The sequence below is a fragment of the Amphiprion ocellaris genome, chromosome 24 (genome assembly GCF_022539595.1).
Source record: "Amphiprion ocellaris isolate individual 3 ecotype Okinawa chromosome 24, ASM2253959v1, whole genome shotgun sequence".
Lineage (NCBI taxonomy): Eukaryota > Metazoa > Chordata > Actinopteri > Pomacentridae > Amphiprion > Amphiprion ocellaris.
The window spans coordinates 21328190-21341552 of record NC_072789.1 but is presented as its reverse complement, the minus strand read 5'-3'; the positions used below and the strand labels follow the sequence as shown (position 1 = coordinate 21341552).

At 40.7% G+C, this 13363-nt stretch overlaps 1 protein-coding gene and 1 long non-coding RNA gene across 3 annotated transcripts in view; one reads left to right on the top strand and one right to left on the bottom strand.

The window, feature by feature from the left end:
* Window positions 1–13363, bottom strand: part of nlgn4xa (neuroligin 4 X-linked a) — a 111549-nt gene that overhangs the window by 55456 nt on the left and 42730 nt on the right. The gene's annotated exons all lie outside the window — the stretch shown is intronic.
* On the top strand, window positions 11654–12618 carry LOC129348317 (uncharacterized). Its single transcript, XR_008600840.1, has 2 exons — window positions 11654–12283; window positions 12398–12618. It is a non-coding gene; the product is annotated as an uncharacterized LOC129348317 (long non-coding RNA).

Here is a 13363-nt window from a genome sequence, read left to right as displayed (position 1 = left end):
TTTAACTGTAAGGCTCCTAATCTTCATTAACCTTCTTTCCATTCATTTTCTTTCAGCACCGACGTGAGTGGCGGCCTCGTCAGTAGTTGCCTTTTTGTTATTTTATGTTGTTGTATGTAAGCTACTGAATGTTTAAATTTCCCTCGGGATTAATAAAATATCTATCTATCTATCTATCTATCTATCTAGCCATGATGAAGACATAGATCCAAAACTAAAAAATTTCACAGGTCATTTTGTAATTATATTCACGCAATCAGGCTGACTGGAAATCTCATATGTTCCGTATTGAGTCAGTGATCACAGGTATATTTACCTTTGTTGCAGTTTCTACTTTGGGGCCTTAATTTTCAGTACAACCTGACAAGCTTTTACATTTAGAATTACCAAAGGTAGTGGCTTTCATTAAAAGATCCAAAAATTCATCTACCACTGTTTTACACTAATTCTTCAATGTAAGGACCATGTGGACAACATTCATTCTCAATGTAATCAACAAGCAAACACTAAACACCATTAGTGTCTGCACAACAGGGAAATTAGGCTGACCTTTTTTCTTAATTTAGCCTTTATTATTGCTTCACTACGGCGCTTAAGAAGGATTGTTGGCGTTAGAGATGTAGTTTGACATTCTCCAGCAGACCCTGATCGGAATTTCATGGCTTTAACCCTGTAATCTCCACATCTGTCTTCTCTCCCGCCTCCTCCATTTGTTCTTTGCGCAGGAATCATGGCAATTAGGCCAGATGAATACCTTGTTTATGAAGCTCTCCAGTTGTGATTAAGCAGGATGATTAGTACATGCGTAGGTGGTGATTATAAATTAGGAGTGGGTCCTTTGCATGAAAGAAGAGGGAAGGAGATGATGTAAATCCTCGGAATGGGCAAGGTTCACAATAAATCAGCCGGCAGCATCTTCATCATCTGGAGCCGTCAGCTGTCTCGAACATGAAATTCTCCGGAGCACTCTACCGAGACTGACTCAAAGATACTTTTTCAGCTTTCAGTTTTAAAAAACACTCTTAAAAGCAGCCAGAGCATCTCCTGCAGTTTTGGATGCCTGGAACCAACAGCTGAATGAACCCATTATCCCGACCAAGCTGCCTGGATGTCTCTGAAATGTTATTTGAAATGCGGAAAAAAAAGAACGATATTGAATTGAAAAGGGAGGCAGCCAGCTTGTATACTGCTAGGATGAGAAAGTCGTTGTGTTTACTGTAAATTCTGTATCGTTTATTTACTAAAACTGTAGAGAGCCAGGCCTTTAATTAAACAAGCTTATATTTAAGACAGAAAATTATTGCTATTTTAATTTTTTTCGTAAAAAATTAGAGGGCCACCCTGTTGAGTTATTTTTTGTTTGTTTGTTTTGAACAACAAAGTTATTGGACAGTTGTACTCAATCTCCTCTTTAGCTGCAATAATATAATAATGATTTGTTGCATACAGCCTTGTAGGTCCTGCATCCTGATTGGTTGCTCTGCCTGCAACATCCCGCCTTTGATATCTTGTTAAGATTCAAGTTAAGACACTTTCTGTTTCATGTGAGGGTTAAGGGCTGAATTGGGAATAATTTGACCATTGAAACCTCTTTTTTTTAGCTGGATAATCATTGGTATTTCTTAGATGGGGCGTGCTTCCTCTGTCTTTTTTTTTGTTTGAGTAGTTAGGTGTTTGGTTTTGTAGATATTTTTTGCTGTTAGGTAACAAAGCTTCAATAAGAAATCCTCTTTGAAGTTTGTGGGGAAATTCAAACCCAGAGTGAGAGACACAGAGCAGACAGAAGGCAGACTGGAAATCACAGGTGTTTATTAGCAATAACAAAAATACTAACAAAAATGCCAACAGTGGCCAGAACTCACAAACAGTGAGGGAGGGGGGGGAAAGGCGGGCTCCCGGGGGGTGGCAGTCGAGGGAGAGGTGTGCAACGGCACTCTACACCGGGGGGAGCGTGGCTGCGGCGGCCAGAAACGACACCGAGTCCTTACTGGGGAGTGGAACAACCGATCAGGGCAGTCCGTGGGGGAAGGTCCATGTCCTCAGTCCGGAGGACGGAAGGGAAAAGGCAGGCTGCTCCGTCGGCTCAGTATCCAACTGTGCGTCTCACTGCATGGAGACAGGAAGAGGAATGATCCGGCGCCACACTGCACGCAGCATCGGTCTTTATACCGGGGGAAGATGAGTGATCAACTACAGCTGTGCAGGTCCTGCAACTGCTCCTCATCCTCTCCTTAGGCCTGTGACAGTACCCCCACCTCAATGTGCGCCTCCTGGTGCACCAAGTGCCCATCGGCGGGGAGGGTCTGAAAGGGGGTCAGGAAAAACCAAAACCAAAAGTGTCCTACACAGGGGAGCAGCTCCTCGCACGCCACAAACAAGTTTTTTAAAAAACTCCACCGAATCCAATGGCAGGCAGGCCAGGCAGTCAGGGTTCTTCCAGGGAAAGACCTGGGGTCAGGTGAGGCAAGCAGGACTGCTCCGGCGGTCTGGACGGGGGCCGGCGGTGGAGGCGGCACCTCTCCTGTTGTCGAGCAGGTGGTTGGTGGCGGAGGCGGGATCGCTACGGCAATCGGCCTGGAAGCCGGCGGTGGAGGCGGGATCGATCCGGCTGGATGGTGGCGGCAGAGGCGGGATCGCTTCGGGACAAGCGAAGCGTTGAGCTCCTCCAGCGCAGACGAGGCAGGTGAGGCAGCGTGGAGCTCCTCCTGGATGGGCAAGGCGAGGCGGTGGCGGCGGTGGCAGTGGCGTCAACCCCCTGGGGAACGGGTGAGGCAGCATCGACCCCTTCGGAAATGGGTGAGGCGGCGTCGACCCCCTCGGGAACGGGTGAGGCGGCGTCGACCCCCTCGGGAATGGGGAAAACGGATTCCCGTGATACTGGGGGGCTCTGGCCAGCCCCTACGGAACCCAAAGGAAAAACAGCCGGAGGGAGCCAGCTGTGGCGGCTGCAGAGTACCATCTGCAGATCCCTCCACAGTGTCTACCAGTCTGCTCACCCATGCCAGCAGGTCGATAGCAGACTCGTAAGTCTGCCGATCTAAGAGCAGTGGCTCTGGGCGGTCTAATAGATTCTCCAGGCTGGCTACAACCTGGAGAATCTGCGGGTGGGCTGGCATTGGCATGGATTTATACCAGGGAAGGATGAGTGATCAACTACATCTGTGCAGGTCCTGCAGCTCCTCATCCTCTCATCAGGACTGTGACAATAACAGTAATGTTTCAACCACAAATACATCCACCACTGTCCAGTTTCACATGCTGCCAATTTAACTCTCACCTGCTCAGGCACTGGACACTACAGAACCAACCTTCAACACTGTTGTCCTTGTCCAGATATTTCACTCTCGTTGTTTTGGCCATAAAGTCTTCACACCTGCCCATCTCTTCCACATCCAATATATTTAGAACCACCTGTTCTCTTAGCCTCTGTCATATTATTGTTAGAAGCCATTGCCGTAATTATGGTAATTTGCTTCCCTTGACTTGTTGGTATAATTGTTGCTTCATTTACCAACAGCCATTATTCAGCTTTTTTCTCTCTTTGTGAAAAACATTTTGTGAAACATAAAATCAGCTACAAAGATCATACTTCCTCCTGTTCCATTCACTGTTGGGGTCAGAGGTCAAGAGGTAAATAGATGACCTCGGTAAGTTATCTCACATGTATTTTGTTGGTTCAGATGCACATTTATGCATCGATATGCATGCATAAAAAGCATAACAGCACACGTTTTACAACCTTTTCACACTCCAAGTTTCATTTCTTTTGTTACATTCCAAGGCAAAGTGATCATGAGTCACTGTCACAACAATAATTTAATGGATTGAACCACTGGAAAGATGTTAAAAACGTCAGGCTGTCAGAATAAGGAAAGAGGCTATTTACATAATGAGATATGAATGGATAACTCTGGTTCATTTCAACACTGGCAGTATGGCTTTAACCCTGTCTCCACAAAATGACATTGCTATACAACTAAACTTCATTCTCAATTAACTTTCAAGGGAAGTGTATTTTCTGCTGGGTTACATTGGTTTGAGACATTTCATCTACCAACCAATCATCTACTTGATGGGCTGGAACTTGAGAAGCTTCAAACATGTAGTGAAAGGGTTGAATTTGAACCCAATCATTGGCACTAACTGAGTAATTCTGACGCTTCAACTTAACCAAGCTTCTAAAAATGTAGTTATTGTTGTGAACTTGTCAGCCAAAGCTGGATATTTTCCTAAATCACGTAGTTTGGGTGATTAGTGAAAACCAAATGTACACAATAGATCAAAATGAAACTTAAATCTGACACCAATTTTCCCTTGTAGGATCGGCCACTCAATTATACTTCCATCCTCTCCTCCTCTGTGGCTTTTTTATACTTTCCTAAGACATCACAAGTGAGAATATACTTAAGTTTCCCTTAAAACCAAATTGGAGGCAGGGTTGACAGTTTGTACAAACTTTGCACTCCTCTACAGCAAAGTAGCACGAACGAACCTGAACAAAAGCTCGCTGCAGCTTTCCACATGTTGCATGAATCAACAAAACTTGTCTTGTTGAAAGTAAACACATTAGGGTATTTCCATTTCAGGACAGTTGATGCATGACTCTTTAGAGACTTCGGGCGACCAGTGATGTTCCTGCTTTATATTTAGCTGCAAAGACAAAGACTGATGATCTGGAGAAGGTGTCTCAGCTCTCAGTATGCTTTTACAAGTAAAAAGTACTATTATCTGTGGAATATCTCATTTTTCCCCATCTTAAACAGAACACTATCCACAGTCCAGGTGATTAGGTCTGACTGCAAGTATCCCCAGATGGAGAACCCTAATGCACTTAGCAAAACGGCCGTTCCGGGCAACTCAGCTATGTGTTTACTTTAAGAAACAGTTCAAATAATTCATGTAAAAAAAAACAACACAATTTTCAGAAAGCTGCAGGGAGCTCTTGCTCAATTTGTGCAACTCTTCACTTCCCCAAAATCTGTACAGCTTGTGCAAAGTCAGCTTGACCCACAGAGCCACATTAGCTGCAGTAAAGGTGAATATAACCAGGTATAAACTAACAAAATTATCCTTTCAAATTGTAAGCAATTCCATGTAGCTCTTTGTTTGAGTAATTATTTGAACACCGGGTCTGATTAGGGAATTTAGTTAATGTTTCTTGAAAACAGTCGAAGCTGCTCCTTCCAGTGCAGGTAAAAACTATTTAAAGAGCTCCAATCTGTGCTCTGTAATTTGTTTTAAAGAGGATGCCAGGTGCTCGTTCCAATTATTAGCTCCAGTTGCTGTAGGCTGCGGTGAGGACGGTGCACAAATGGAAAGCTGGCTGTACTATATATGTTTCACCTCAGTAGGCTTGGCACAAAGCAGCACAGCCGGGCAGGCAGGAGGAGTGTATCATTCTCCTCCTCCGCAAAAGAAAACAGAGAGGCAAAGGCGTCGAAAGCAACCCACAGTGAGAGGTTATTAATCTCTGCCGCGCTCTGAGTGGGTGCCTCCGGTTTTTGCTAATGCTTCTGCATCTATTCCGCAACTTCTCACCTGCAGTTGGTGACCTGATCTGAACGGCGAGGACGGGCATCTCCGGACACATCTGCTTTAATATGGGACAGCTAATTGCGGAGGCGGGACAGCGGGGTGGTGTCAATAAGTTCCTGTTTGTCATTCGGTTTCACATTAGCCGAGCCCGGTGGAACAGTGTGGGCGGGCGGAAACAACCTTGAAGAGGCAAATGCACATAAAACAAGAGCACTGCCATTTAGTTGTCATAGTCCCTAACTGATAGGCATCTGATGGTCGCTGCAGGCCTCTGTGGACTCAGAAAAAAACTATTCGGCTGACTCTCCATCAAATAAACAGGGAAATTGACTGCTACTACCCATCTCTTTTGGTGTAGTCAGGAGAGAGAGGATTGGAGGGGTGGGGTGGAGTCTTCTCAGGGCACTTTGATCCAACCCCTGCAGATTTAGAGCCATGCTTTATAGCTAGGGAAAGAGAGGGTGGTCTCGGAGCACAATGTCCCAGTGCTGTCAGTGTGGAGTGCACTTAAAACTAAGGGAATCAAACTGCTTGGAGTGCTCTTCCCTCTGCCTCTCTTGCTATCTGGGTGTCTTTCACTCATTGTGCTCTCTTGGGCTGCCTGGGTGAGTGTGCAACAGAGTTCGTCCCGGACATTCATCACTGCCACCCAGGCTGGGGGGATAATATATTCCTCCCCTGGCTGCTCGCGTTGCAAACATTACTCATCTTTATATGGGTGAGGAGGGGGGAGCAAGGTGCTTGTTTCGAGGGGGTCTATCTGAATTCTCCCCCTATTGGCTTTTAGCGTTTTCTAACGTTGGCGAGACAAATGTGAGTTAATGGAGGCGGCGTAAAGTGCATCCCCGTCGCAGCCTCTGCCCCTGCCACCATCAACGCCATCACCACTGACAGCAAACGACTTCCAGTTCAATACAGTTTCTACTGACATGCCAAAATACAGCCAGCCTGCTCTCCGCACACTCACAGAAAGTCATTACGTGGCTCAGGGCCAAACACAAACCTGTCAAGAACTGCTAAATAACTACTGTATAAATAATCCAACAAACCTAGGTAAAAATCTGGAACCAACGGGGAGAAATACATGCAGATTACGGTCAAATATCTGCTTTTCTTCCATGTGATATAGAAAAAAATGCTCATAAAAATATACTGCCAGATCACCCAGCGTGAGTATATACAATATAAATTATGGAACATCATTTGCATTTGGTGCCATTTTCCCCCAAAACATTGTATTTGAATGGTACTATGCCATGGCCACCTGCCAACAAAATGGCTTAGGCAGTAGATTTTAGCTTTTAATATGATGAAATAGGGTTCCTGCTGCTTTCTTTGCCAGACTATTCTTGGAGGGAGGAGATTAAAGTTCAGACAAATTAGTGTCAGTTGTGTCATACATATAAAGAGACTACATACTCAGCCTACACAAGTAGAGCAGAATCTAAAGTTATGTCTCATATATATATATATATATATATATATATATATATATATATATATATATATATATATATATATATATACATACAAACAACAGGATCATTTATTCATGTGCTAACATAATTGTACAAGGATTTTCTAATCATCAATTAGCCTTTCAACACCATTAGCTAACACAATGTAGCATTAGAACACAGGAGTGATGGTTGTTGGAAATGTTCCTCTGTACCCCTATGGAGATATTCCATTAAAAATCAGCCGTTTTCGGCTAGGATAGCCATTTACCACATTAACAATGTCTAGACCGCATTTCCGATTCATTTAATGTTATCTTCATTGAAAAAAACTGCTTTTCTTTTAAAATGAAGGACACTTATACATCAAAGCACAGATCCTGTAAGGATGGATGCTCGATCCGTTTTGAATGGTCAGGTTTGGAGCAGTGCTTAGGTAGAATAAAGTAACATCCACATGAATGTCAGGATGTCAGACATCATAATCTAAGATAAACTTTCACCTTTAAGTAGTTTTAACAATCCAGCTGATTGATGTACATGTCCATTTATCCCTTTTTTTTTTGTATGTTACTAGAAAAATGGTATTAAATTATAGGAAAAACCTGAACCTTGGCTACTGTAATCCTGTGAAGGGTGCTTTGCTGGTATAGTTTAGGTCCACACTTTAATGCTACCCATTGTCTATGTGAAAAGCATTTTTGAGCGATGTTGTGTTGCTTTGCTTGGTCCTTATTTGCATAAAGTTGAGGTCTCAGCAAGTTTTTTCCGGGTCTGACGCCTCACAAAACTTTTGCAAATCCTCTAGACCAGCCGTTATTAAACTGAAATGAGGACAGATTCATGATGGAACCTTTCTATCCTTATGGGAGTGGTCTCGTCAACAATGCCCCCATTGACGGGGAACTTCTCACCACATTTCAGTCGAGTAGAACGCCTATCAGAGAACACCAATATCTTTAGGAAGAATGGTGTTCAGTCCTTCCGGTAGTGCTCCGGATGATCAATGATAAGACAAGAGACGATTCCTAAGATACGTTCTGTTGTTTTTTCCTCAAACCTGTCATGTTTATACATACTGGTGCTTTGAACTCATCCTTTCTTTTCAAAAGAGGAAGGCAATTACAGAAAAAACATAAAACACTATTCCAGCACTGAAATAACACTTCTTGTTCTGGGTAAATAATAGTAATAATTACAATTGACGGAATGTTTTATTTGAAGAGTTCTCTTAAGGCAGCACTTATGACAAAAAGCTCATTCAGTGGCAGAGAGCAAACTTCCACATAAAGTGATGTGGGAGAGTTGCAGAGGCACATAAGGTCTGAGAGGTTGTCTGCAGTGCTGGGAGGTTTCTCTGCAGCAGCCGTTGAGGTATAGGTGGTACCACGGGGGAGCTACAGGAGTAATTCATTGCCACTGCAGATGTTCAAACAGTCAGAGTGCATCGATCCTGTGTGCTTCCCTGAAAATACAGGCGAGCCAAGGTAGAGCCTGAAGGTGCTCTTTATCCAAACCGTTCACCGTAAAGCATGTTCAGTTGTTTATTTCTTGGTGTTTCAATATATTGTGTATCTGTATCTCTATCGCCATCAGTGTCTCAGTAGGAATATATCTGTCTGCCTAATCAAATACGGTCCTTTTGCAAATTTAATTGTCTTTTTTCTGCACCTGCTGTGGGCATATGGTGTGTTTTTAATTTATTCTAGCAGCATGGTACCATCTCAAAGTCTTCATATCTGAGCTAAATTATGCTACATCCACTGTACTGTGCATTGGTGCTTCCTAACCAGTGAGATAAAGGAAATTCAAAAAAAGAAAGAATTATAGTTTCCTGTAAGAAATTAAGAGGTATTAGTGTATCCAACCAATTTCTGAGTCATTTTCCAACGCAGACCAAATTTGTCTCATATTACGACTAGACAGTCTTTAGGTTGGATTTCCAAGCATTAAAAATCCCATATTCGGTCTTTTTCGGGAAAATTAAACACATATCCACATAGTACAGTTTTTAACCTCAAAATACTGATGTGAAGATAGTTCATTTGAAGGCTGTTGTAAGAATACTCTCTCTGCATCTGATTGGCAACTATTGATTTGGGAATGGAAGAAGTGAATGACTTTATACACGTGGACAATATTGTTGGTACCCCTCGGTTAATGAAAGAAAAACCCACAATGGTCACAGAAATAACTTGAATCTGACAAAAGCAATAATAAATAAAAATTCTGTGAAAATTAACCAATGACAATCAGACACTGCTTTTGAACTGTGGTTCAACAGCATTATTCAAAAAATGAATAAATAAATAAACTCATCAAACAGGCCTGGACAAAAATGATGGTACCCCTAGAAAAGACTGAAAATAATGTGACCATAGGGACATGTTCAATCAAGGTGTGTCCTCTAATTAGCACAAATATAATTACAGCCTGGTGTGAAGTGATTTTCCAATTCTGAAATAAATGCATCCTGGTAACAAGTACTGTGTTTCATTCAAAGGTTGTCTCTTATTCCTGTGTGCCATACCGCTCCATTGTTGTTCAAAAAGCTGAATTTTAAGCTCAGGCTGTTGCACAGGATGAAATCTTTCTTCATCACCTTCATTACCATTAACACACACTGTAGTTTATTTTCCCAATCTGACAAGCAACGTCTTACTTCCAGAAACTATTATACCAAACGTTGATTAATCCGCCCATGAAAATAGTCCCCAAGGGTCAGGAAAGATGGCATGAAGATATGAAACTACCAGAGTTGTTGCATTTGTGGACAATGAGTGAAATATAGAACAACATCAGAATGATCCGAGTAAAATCACCCTGAAGCCAGAAAATAGCAAATTTGCATCGTTCTTTCAAATCATGGCTCTCAATTTGCATGTAATTAGCACCTGATCTACAACAACAGCAGTTCATTAAGTGAAGCAGTCGACGCAGTTTAGTGCAGGATTCATGGGAAATCACAGAGAGCCGAACGAAAATGATCATTTGGGTTATTCCAGAATTGGAAGACATTTTATGTGCCACACATCAAATTTTAAACAATCCATGTACAGAATACTAAAACATGCAATTGTTGTGTAAATCTACTTATCTCAACAAAAAACTAGAAGAAAAGAATGCTTGAAAATATTTTTTAAAATCCCAAATAAGTCCGCAATTCCCCCTAAGATTCCATTATTCTCTTTTCCCACCCCTCTGATGACCAAATTGAATCTCAAATAAAACAGTTAAAATGAAGTTTAAATCTCCTTTCTTTGGTATTTTTTTGTTTTCAAGGATGTCTCTTGAAATTGTCGGAATTTTTTTGATCAACATAATATTGTAAATAATAACTATTATGCATGGAACGTGTCCCACAACAACCCTGTTAGCGTAACCTTTTTAGCTGGTAGAAGAACAGCTTTCCAAAAGAATGAGTAGAGCAAAGCTATGTCCTCGCTTCTATTTTTCATATTTTCATAACATTATCAGTCTTGATTGAATGTCTCACTCTACCTCATGCGACCCTGTTAGTATTATTATGAGGATAAGACAAATTTTATTTATGTTTTTTTTTGTTGTTAGTAAATTTGTCCTCTTGGTCAGCAGTACCAGCAAGCTAAATATCTAGCTTCTACACTTGAGAAAAAGCATGGATTAGCAACCCTGTAGCTGTGATTTGAGTAGGGTTAGCAAACAACAAATGAAACATGGAATAAAAATGGTGCCATTGATGTGCAAGCTGAGCTAATCAAGCCTTTGATAGTTAATTATTTATTATTAATGAATATGGAGCAGAAAATTGTAAAAGGTTTATTTTTCAAAAATTGTGAAGCCCAAATGTCCTCCAGTTCTGGAATGATCCTTATAGTGCTGCAAAGTATGACTCAGTGATAGGGTAGCAGGAGGCTGAATGTGAGGAATCAAAGGTTTTGAACTCGTCAAATGGTGATAAAGTCAAATCTGTGGAGCTAAAAATCAATAAAACATACTGGTCAGTGAGTTCTTAGAGTAAATTCAGCCAAATGCTAATTATTAGCTTATGATGGTTTACTACTTCACTGAACATTAAATTCAAGTTTAATGAACACAAAACCTCAAATCTCTGTTCATTTATTAATGTTGATTCTATCTAAGAAGCTGAAATACATATTTTTCTAAATCAGTGGATCTCCCTTCCTAGAGAGTCTTGTGGTCTGTTTACTCTTCATCTGCTGTCATTGCTGCAATCACAGTTCATTAAAGTTTCATTTCCTCATCGCAGCTATAAATTTTAATGCACCAGTCGCTACTTGAGTATGGAGGACTAAAAGTGCCAAAATTAAATAAATAAATACATCATTAAATAATTAATTAAATATGTCATTAATTAATTAAAATTGGAATTAAATATTTCATTAATTAATTAAAATTGGAATTAAATATGTCATTAATTAATTAAAATTGGAATTAAATACTTAAATGTGTTATTAAATAAATATATCATTAAATAATTAAATATGTCATTAATTAGTTAAAATTGGAATTAAATATGTCATTAATTAATTAAAATTGGAATTAAATACATAAATGTGTTATTAAATGTCATTAATTTATTAAAATAACAATTATTTTAAGTAAAAAACATATTTCATTATTTCACGATTTAATTAATTATTTCATGGTCCTTGTGTTGCAGTGGATCATGAATTAATTTTATCTGTCAACCTCGCCCGTCAAAGTCGGTGGGCGGATCCTAACACCTGATTGGTTACCCTGCACATCAAGTCAAGGCAAATCGATTCCAGATAATGGATTGACGCAGAGCTTGTGAACACATTCCGATACACTGGGTGGCGCTATTCACCTCTACGTTGGTTTGGATACTCAATAAAACAAAACTTTATTAGCAACCGCTAAAGACTCGGTCCTCTTTCCCAAATGTTGATACATGCGGTGCAAGACAAATTTTCCTTTAGCATTTCCTTTAGCATCTACTCGGCGCGCCACGGCTCGTCTCGGTTTAGTTGTTTTTCCATTACATTGAGAACCACCTCATCGTGGGTGGAGTCGTCATAGCACGGCGGTCCGAAAGTCCCTTACCGTCATTTCTGTGCGACACAAACGCAATGCAACAATGTACATGGAGGCGATAGTACACCTGCTGCTCGGTCTGTGGCTTTCTGTCAGATTCAGAGTAATAGAAGAGTCGGAGAAAGCTGAGAGCGGCGAGTCGAAACACTCAGGAGACACACAGGAGAGTTTGGGAGGCGATGCAGCAGCATCAAGCCGAAGACAAGAGGATATGAACTAGACGACATATGAGGGTAAGCTAATGCTAGTTCGCTAGCTATCGTGTATCAGTCCTGTGAACGACCCTGTAATGGCTGCAGTTTATCGCTATTAGGTATTAAAATATGTATGCTGTGTATGTGTTTCAGATGCTCTCTGATGAGACTTCATGGGATTTACCTGAAGCAGCAGCACATGAGCCTGCAGTGGCACAAGGTGTAGAGGAGGAGGGCAGAGATGTACAGGATGCACTGATGCACTACGTGTCATGCAAAGTTATTCTTCTTGTTATACTTCTGTTTTTCGGTCCCCGGACCGCTATTGTTTTCTTTAATGCAATTCTGACAATAAACTTTTGTAGATGTGTCTATACTATTGTTTGTTTGTGAAGGTTAGCAAGATTAAAAAAAAAATTAAACGCCAAAACATTAAAACAGCTGTTTTAAGAAAATTCCAGTTTGATAAATCAGTATTGCTTTGGTGTAATTCAGTCACCAGAATTATGAACCATAAAGGAGTTTGTGTTAAAACATGTTAAATCCCATTAAACACAAATACATTATTAGGGAATATAGAATTGTTTGGTTCAGACTGTTGACTCTTTTTCTACCAGTGTCTTAACAGACAAAATGAGAAGTTATGATGCAATCACATAAGTCACAAAATAGTTTATTAGTCAGCAGCAAAATCAAAACTATTTACAATGTGCAAAGTACAAACTGTGGTGGGCCTCTCCTACAGTGGAGGACTAAAAGTAAAACTATATACAACTACAGGTGCTGGTCATATAATTAGAATATCATGAAAAAAGTTGTTCATTATTTCAGTAATTCCATTCAAAAAGTGAAACTTGTATATTATACTCATTCATTACACAGACTGATATATTTCAAATGTTTATTTCTCTTAACTTTGATGATTATACCTGAATACTAACAAAAATCTCAAATTTGGTATCTCTGAAAATTAGAATATTGTAGAAAGGTTCAATATTGAAGACACCTCTAATCAGCTAATTAACTCAAAACACCTGCAAAGGCCTTTATATGGTCTCTCAGCCTAGTTCTGTAGGCTACACAATCATGGGGAAGACTGCTGACCTGACAGTTGTCCAA